Source organism: Macaca nemestrina, chromosome 3, assembly GCF_043159975.1.
Source record: "Macaca nemestrina isolate mMacNem1 chromosome 3, mMacNem.hap1, whole genome shotgun sequence".
NCBI lineage: Eukaryota > Metazoa > Chordata > Mammalia > Primates > Cercopithecidae > Macaca > Macaca nemestrina.
In genome coordinates this window covers 100,960,875-100,968,062 of record NC_092127.1, presented here as the reverse complement: position 1 = coordinate 100,968,062, position 7,188 = coordinate 100,960,875, and the positions used below count along the sequence as shown (strand labels likewise).

The following is a 7,188-nucleotide window of genomic DNA, read 5'->3' as shown; positions in this document are numbered from 1 at the left end:
TCTGCCTCCTGGATTCAAGTGATTCTCCTGCCTCAGCCTCCCTAATAGCTGGGATAACACGCTCCTGCCACCACGCCCAACTAATTTTTGTATTCTTAGTAAAGACGGAGTTTCACCATGTTGGCCAAGCTGGTCTCAAACTCCTGACCTCAGGTGATCTACCCACCTCAGCCTCCCGAAGTGCTAGAATTACAGGTGTGAGCCACTGCGCCCAGCCAAAAACAATATTTGAAGCAATTATGAACTAAGAGTTTCTCCCAAATTAATGTTAGATACTAAACTACCGATTCAGGAAACTCAAAGAATACCAGGAAGAATAAATCCCAAGTAAATTACACATAGGTATATCATATTCAAACTACAGAATATCAAAGATAGAAAATCTTCAATGAAGCCAGAGGGGAAAAATATTCTTAACTATAGAGAAACAAAGATAAGAATTATATCCGACTTATTAGAAACCATGCAAGCAGGAAGAAAATGCAGTATATTTAACACGTTGGTAGAAAAATAACACCAAGTTAGAATTCTGTATACTGTGAAATTTTCCTTCAGATTTAAAGAAGAAATAGACTTTCTCAGACAAATAAATATCAAGGGAATTTGTTGTCAGTACATCTGTCTTGCAGAAGTGTTTTTTAAAAGTTATTTTACTTTATTTTATTTTTTAAATAGAAGGCCCAGCATGGTGGCTCATGCCTGTAATCCCAGCAATTTGGGAGGCTGAAGTGCGCAGATCACTTGAGCTCAGGAATTCAAAACCAGCCTGGGCAACATGGCAAAACCCCATCTCTACTAAAAATAAAAAAATTAGCCAGGTGTGGTGACGCACACACTGGTAGTCCTGGCTACTTGCGGGCCTGAGGTGGGAGGATCACTTGAGCCTGGGAGGTCAAGTCTGCAGTGAGCCCTGATCATGCCTGTGCACTTCAGCCTGGGCAACAGAGTGAGACTTTGTCTCAAACAAACAAAAAAAATTGGAGACATGGTCTCACTATGTTGGACAGCCTGGTTTCGAACTCTTGGCCTCAAGTGATCCTCCCACCTCAAACCTCCTAAAGCGCTGGGATTACAGGCATTGGCCACCATGTCTGGCCAAAAGATGTTCTTCAAAGAGAAGAAAATTGATAAAGGTCAGAAAATCAATAAAGGTCAGAAAATGAAAGCTGCATAAAGAAAGGCCGTGTCAGTAAAAGTTTCTTTAAAAAAAGAGTGGCCATCACTTAAAGACCCTATAGACATTAAAAGGATAGTAACAAAACTATTCTCACAAATTTGATAACCTAGATGTAATGGACCAATTCCTTGAAAGACGCAATCTGCCAAAATTCACACACACAAATTAGACAATCTGTAAAGATCCAGGATTATTTTAAAAATTGAATCAATAATTAATAAACTTCCAAAACAGAAAGTCCCTAGCCCCAGAGAGAGTCACTGGCAAATTATATCAAATATTTAAAGAAGCAGCTGTACAAGTTCTTTTTTTTTTTTGAGACGGAGTCTCACTCTGCCACCCAGGCTGGAGTGCTGTGGCATGATCTCGGCTCACTGCAAGCTCCGCCTCCTGGTTCACGCCATTCTCCTGCCTCAGCCTCCCAAGTAGCTGGGACTACAGGCGCCCGCCACCACGCCCGGCTAATTTTTTGTGTTTTTAGTAGAGACGGGGTTTCACTGTGTTAGCCAGGATGGTCTCGATCTCCTGACCTCATGATCCACCCACCTCAGCCTCCCAAAGTGCTGGGATTACAGGTGTGAGCTACCACGCCAGGCCACAAGTTCTTTAAAATGTCTTTTAGGAGACAGAAATAGAGGGAATACTTCCTAACTCCCTAGCTACTCAAGGACCAGGGAGGACCATTGTGGGCTTCACCTGGGAGCTGGTTAGAAATGCAGTGTCTGTGCTTGCTTTGAGAGCACATACACTAAAATTGGAACAATTCAGAGAAGATGAGCATGCCCCCCTACACAAAGACAATACACAAATTTGTGAAGTGTTCCATATCTAATAAAAACACATTTTTAAAACATGCAGAATCTCGCGCCTCAGTATAGGCCTACACTCAAAACCTGCAAGTTCGTCAAGATCCACAAGTCATTCATATGTACATTAAGTATTAAGAAGTACTGGTCCTCAAACTATCTGTATACTGGAGTCTCCAGTATGAATCAGAAGAAATTCTGATTTAATTGGTATGAGTGTGGCCTGGGCTTTGGGATTTTTAAAAGCTCCCCCAGGCAATTTTAAAATTCAGCAAAATCTAAAGAGAGGTCTTAGAAGCCAAGATCACAGAATGAATATCGGTGAAGTATCATTTTGCTTACCTCAAAGGGCCTTATCAATGGCAGTATTCCATGGGCTGCCATCTAATCTGCTACTAATGGATAAAATCTCATAATGTCCCCCGTCAACTTTCCACCAAAAAATTTGAGAGTCGAGGCTTTATGTGATGACTCACATCTGTAATCCCATCACCTTGGGAGGCCAAGGCAGGGGAAGTGCTTGAGGCCAGGAGCTCAAGACCTACCAGTGCAACACAGGAGCACCCCATCTCTACAACTATATATATGTATATATAAATTAGCTGGGCATGGTAGTGTTGTAGGACTTTCTTCTTAGGGTCCTTGTCACACAACCAGTAAAGATTAGGCTTGCAGACATTTTGAAGGGTGAGAAAAACGGAATTTATTGGGTGAAAAGGAAAAAGGGGAAACAGGGACTGAAAACAAAGTGAGAGTCCTACTAGCTGGTCTCTCGCCTCACAGATTGAATCACAGGTTACCACCCTAGAACAGGAGAGAGTCCAGGCTGCAAAGGGCTCAAACTTCCACCTCATTCTCCCAGTGTACAGGCTGGTCAGAGGTTGTCCGGGGACCCCTTTATACTTGGTTGTCTCAGTAGTACACACCTGTAATCCTAGCTACTCAGGAGGCTGAGGCAGGAGGATCACTGGAGCCCAGGAGTTGGAGGTTACAGTGAGCCTTGATTACACCACTGCACTCCAGCCAGGCCCCTGTCTCTAAAAATAGTAAATAAATAATAAAATAAATTCGAGAGATTATATTTTTAGAAATATTTGTTTCAATAGTTTACTAGCATAGAACTCTGTACTTTACCTTTTCTCTTTCCCTTCCACCCAAATTCTTTGCACTAATAGGGTAGGTTTCCATTTAAATAGATGTAAATTAATTAATTAAAAATGTTTTATTTAGCCTGCTATTAAGTCACAAATTATTCTTTAATTTAATGAAACTAGTGTTCAGCAAAATGCCAGTTTAATGGGGTTCCAACTTAAAACCAATAAAACATTGAGGGTAATTAAAAGATTGTATTGCAAATTACTCAGGAACTGGAGAGGTGAGAAGAGAGCAGGGGATGGAATTCAGGAGGAGGTGAAAGATGAAAGAACCAAGGGAAAGACCAGAGAAAGGAATACTCCCCTGTTCTTTTTGGTTTTGTAAACTGTTAATGACAAGTGGATTCTAGTAGCTGAATTCAATGATCCAGGGCCCCAGCAACCTGACAGTCACGGCTGGTTTCCATAGTTAACAAAATGTAGAACTGTTTATTCAAAGGGGTTTAATTAGAATGTTCGAATATTGGAGCTTAAATATAACTTGAGAGGTTTGCCTAAAAATCTTAGGCCAGGTGCGGTGGCTCATGCCTGTAATCCCAGCACTTTGGGAGGCCGAGGCAGGTGGGTCACCTGCTAGTTCGAGACTAGCCTGGCCAAAATGACGAAACCCTGTCTCTACTAAAAATACAAAAATTAGTTGGGCGTGGTGGTGGGCACCTGTAATCCCAGCTGCTTGGGAAGCTGAGGCAGGAGAATCGCTTGAACCCAGGAGGCAGAGGGTGCAGTGAGCCGAGATCATACCATTGCACTCCAGCCTGGGTGACAAGAGCAAAACTCTGTTTCAAAAAAAAAAAAAAAGAAAGAAACTTAAACTCATGTTTAAGACTTTCCTTAAACATGAGAAGGCAAAGGGGCAACTAAATTTTTCTGATATTATCGGAGTAAAATTATTCCAGTGGCACAAGATTTTTTTTTTTTTTTACAGATTACCCTGAGATACTTACTCTCTACTTTCGTACCAGAAAAACTTAAAGTCACAGCTGGACCAAAGGTATGTCAGTTCCAAACTTGAAAAGAAAAGGTAACTCTCTACATACAATTATTCCTTTTTAATCACTTTGCAAATTTTCTCTTTCCTCTTCTGTTTCTCTAGTTCTTTTCTTCAAGTAGAAAATGATTTTGTTTGCTTCGCAAAGACCTACACACCTCAGCTGTAAAGAATTCAAGCTGGCCGGGCTTGGTGGCTCACGCCTGTAATCCCAGCAGTTTGGGAGGCCAAGGCGGGCGGATCACAAGGTCAAGAGATCGAGAATATTCCGGCCAACATGGTGAAACCCCGTCTCTACTAAAAATACAAAAGGCATGGTGACAGGCGCCTGTAGTCCCAGCTACTCGGGAGGCTGAGGCAGGATAGTCGCTTGAACCTGGGAGGCGCAGGTTGCAGCGAGCTGCGATCATGCCACTGCACTCCATCCTGGCAACAGAGCAAGACTCCATCTCAAACAAACAAAAAGAATTCAAGCCAGGCAGTTGTCTGCTGCAGAACATATAATATTGATGATATATATTTAGTGTGCCATTTGGACATGGAGAATAACTTTGCTATAGATATTCTTTCTTTTTTTTTTTTTTTTTTTTTTTTTTTTTTTTTTTGAGACGGAGTCTCGCTCTGTCGCCCAAGCTGGAGTGCAGTGGCCGGATCTCAGCTCACTGCAAGCTCCATATAACCAAGAGCATAGGCATAAAATACTCACTCACAGTCGCCAACAGTTCCAAGTGTACGCACAAGTTTTGCACATCTTCAGCGTATTTTAGATCCTAGATCAGTTAGCCTTACTTGGTAATGCAAGAAAGCTTCATTTTATTTTGTTTGTTTTGTTGCCTTAAAATAAAGGGAGATAGTTGACAGTGTTTTAAAGGAAAAAGAAGAGTGGTTGCTTTTGGCAGAAGGGAATTTGTCATTCTCTCCATCAGAGAAGGATTAATTGTATTGTTTTGGAGACATTGGGGATTAGGATGGGAATATTTGAATTTCATTATTAGAGTAGGTGGGTGCTGCATAAAAATATACTTGAACCTAAAGTCCTATGCTGCCAAAATATTTGCCAGTTAAGTGCAAAATATATTTGCAAATCCCACAAAACAGGAAGACCAGAGTGTCTTGAACAATGTTGCTCAGTGTCTTGAGAGTACTGCCAATTCTTATTCTTGGCTTTGTTTTCTGAAAGCTGCTTCCTCTTTGGCCAGGAGCTGTTCACCTTTTCCTGAAGCACGTCTACCAACAGGGGCACACTAGGAAATCTCTGATGAATTCCTGTAGTTTTATTTCCTTCAAATTCCACTGGCAGAGAACTTGACAGTGTGGTGAAATCACTAAAGATGTTAGTACTTGGGCTTTTCCCTACAAAATTATTGAAAAGTCTTCCAAACACACCAGCAGATTCCTCTTCCAAGTCTCAGGACAATCTTAATCTTAAAATGCATAAGCATTAAACCCCTAAGATATGTGTTCCAATTATGTTTTGAAAGTTGTTTTCTCTGAAAAAGTAGGGATCTAAACTTTTCTTTTCACACTACCTTTCCATATACACAGAGACTCCAACTAACTTGGCATTAAAAGTAAAAACTATAATATAAATGACCCATAGATGTACACTTTATTCTGAAAACTTACCATTCTGTTCCACTTTCATAAAGTTACTCTTATCCTTTGTATGTCCCATCAGTCCTTCCTTTACAATGTTTGAGGAATTTGTCTCTCTCCATAACCTCTAACCTTACTTTATCTTAGCCCTTTATCATTTTATTTATTTATTTATTTATTTTTTTTTTTGAGACAGAGTCTCACTCTGTTGCCCAGGCTGGAGTGCAGTGGCACAATCTTGGCTCACTGCAACCTCTGCCTCCTGGATTCACGCCGTTCTCCTGCCTCAGCTTCCCGAGTAGCTGGGACTACAGGTGCACACCACCATGCCTGGCTAAGTTTTGTATTTTAAGTAGAGATGGGGTTTCTCCATGTTGGCCAGGATGGTGTCGATCTCTTGACCTCATGATCCACCCGCCTCAGCCTCCCAAAGTGCTGGAATTACAGGAGTGAGCCACCGCACCCAGCCACCCTTTATCATTTTATATCTGGGCTGTCTTCCAAGCTAGTCTCTGCCAACAATACTTTGTTCTCTAAACCAACCTAAACTGTCCTGTACCCTGTCTCCAGTATAATCTTTATTCCAGAACGATCAAACTCTTTCTTCATATTGTTGCCTGTTGAAAATCTGCTAGTTCTTCTCCCAACTGAAAGAATCAAGTCCTGGCCAGGTGCGGTGACCTGTAATCCCAGCATTTTGGGAGGCCAAGGTGAGAGCTTTGCTTGAAGCCAGGAGTTCAGCACCAGCCTGGGCAAAAGAGCAAGCCCCTGTCTTAAAAAAAATAAATGAATCAAGTCCAAACTCCTGACCCTTGGAAGCACGGCCACCACATCCTGATGCTACACAGCCTTTCTCCACTCTTCTCCTTTTTTTTTTTCTTAATTTTTTTGTAGTTGTTTCATTACAACAAAATAATAAAAATGATAGTTGGATGCCATGAAGTGGGTGGCAATGCCTTAACTGTAAGCTTGTTGTCAGGCCCGAGGGTCTCTTCCATCCTTGTCAAGAGAAGTGTTAACCTTCTCTCCTTTCATACAGCACTCCCCACTCTTCTTTTCTAAGACACTTAGGCATCTCACAATCATGCCTCTTATTTTCTCACTTCCATCCTTTGTTCACACTCTTGCTACTTGTGCTGTTCCCCGTTGTCATATTTTTAAAACCAATGTATTAATTTTCATACCTAGATCCAGGCCCACCTTCTCCATGAAGCCTTGCTTCACTACCACTCTAGCCCACAGTGGTCTCATCTTCCTTTGAGCTCTTAATATTTATTCTTGAAACAATGAACCCAATAATCCTATAGACAGGTTTTTTTGTATAAACATAGAAATTGACCCTGCTGGTCTTAAAGTTTAAGACTTATATTTGTTTGGGAGGCCGAGACAGGCAGATCACGAGGTCAGGAGATCGAGACCATCCTGGCTAACACGGTGAAACCCCGTCTCTACTAAAAAATACAAAAA

At 41.5% G+C, this 7,188-nt stretch overlaps 2 non-coding genes across 2 annotated transcripts; one reads left to right on the top strand and one right to left on the bottom strand.

Annotated features, from left to right (window-relative positions):
- The first annotated feature begins 1,901 nt into the window (after positions 1 to 1,901).
- On the top strand, positions 1,902 to 2,009 carry LOC112426327 (U6 spliceosomal RNA). The gene has a single exon (XR_003017604.1). It is a non-coding gene; the product is annotated as a U6 spliceosomal RNA (small nuclear RNA).
- A 4,628-nt stretch (positions 2,010 to 6,637) lies between these two features.
- Positions 6,638 to 6,763, bottom strand: LOC112426332 (U6atac minor spliceosomal RNA). The gene has a single exon (XR_003017609.1). It is a non-coding gene; the product is annotated as a U6atac minor spliceosomal RNA (small nuclear RNA).
- Positions 6,764 to 7,188: the final 425 nt, after the last annotated feature.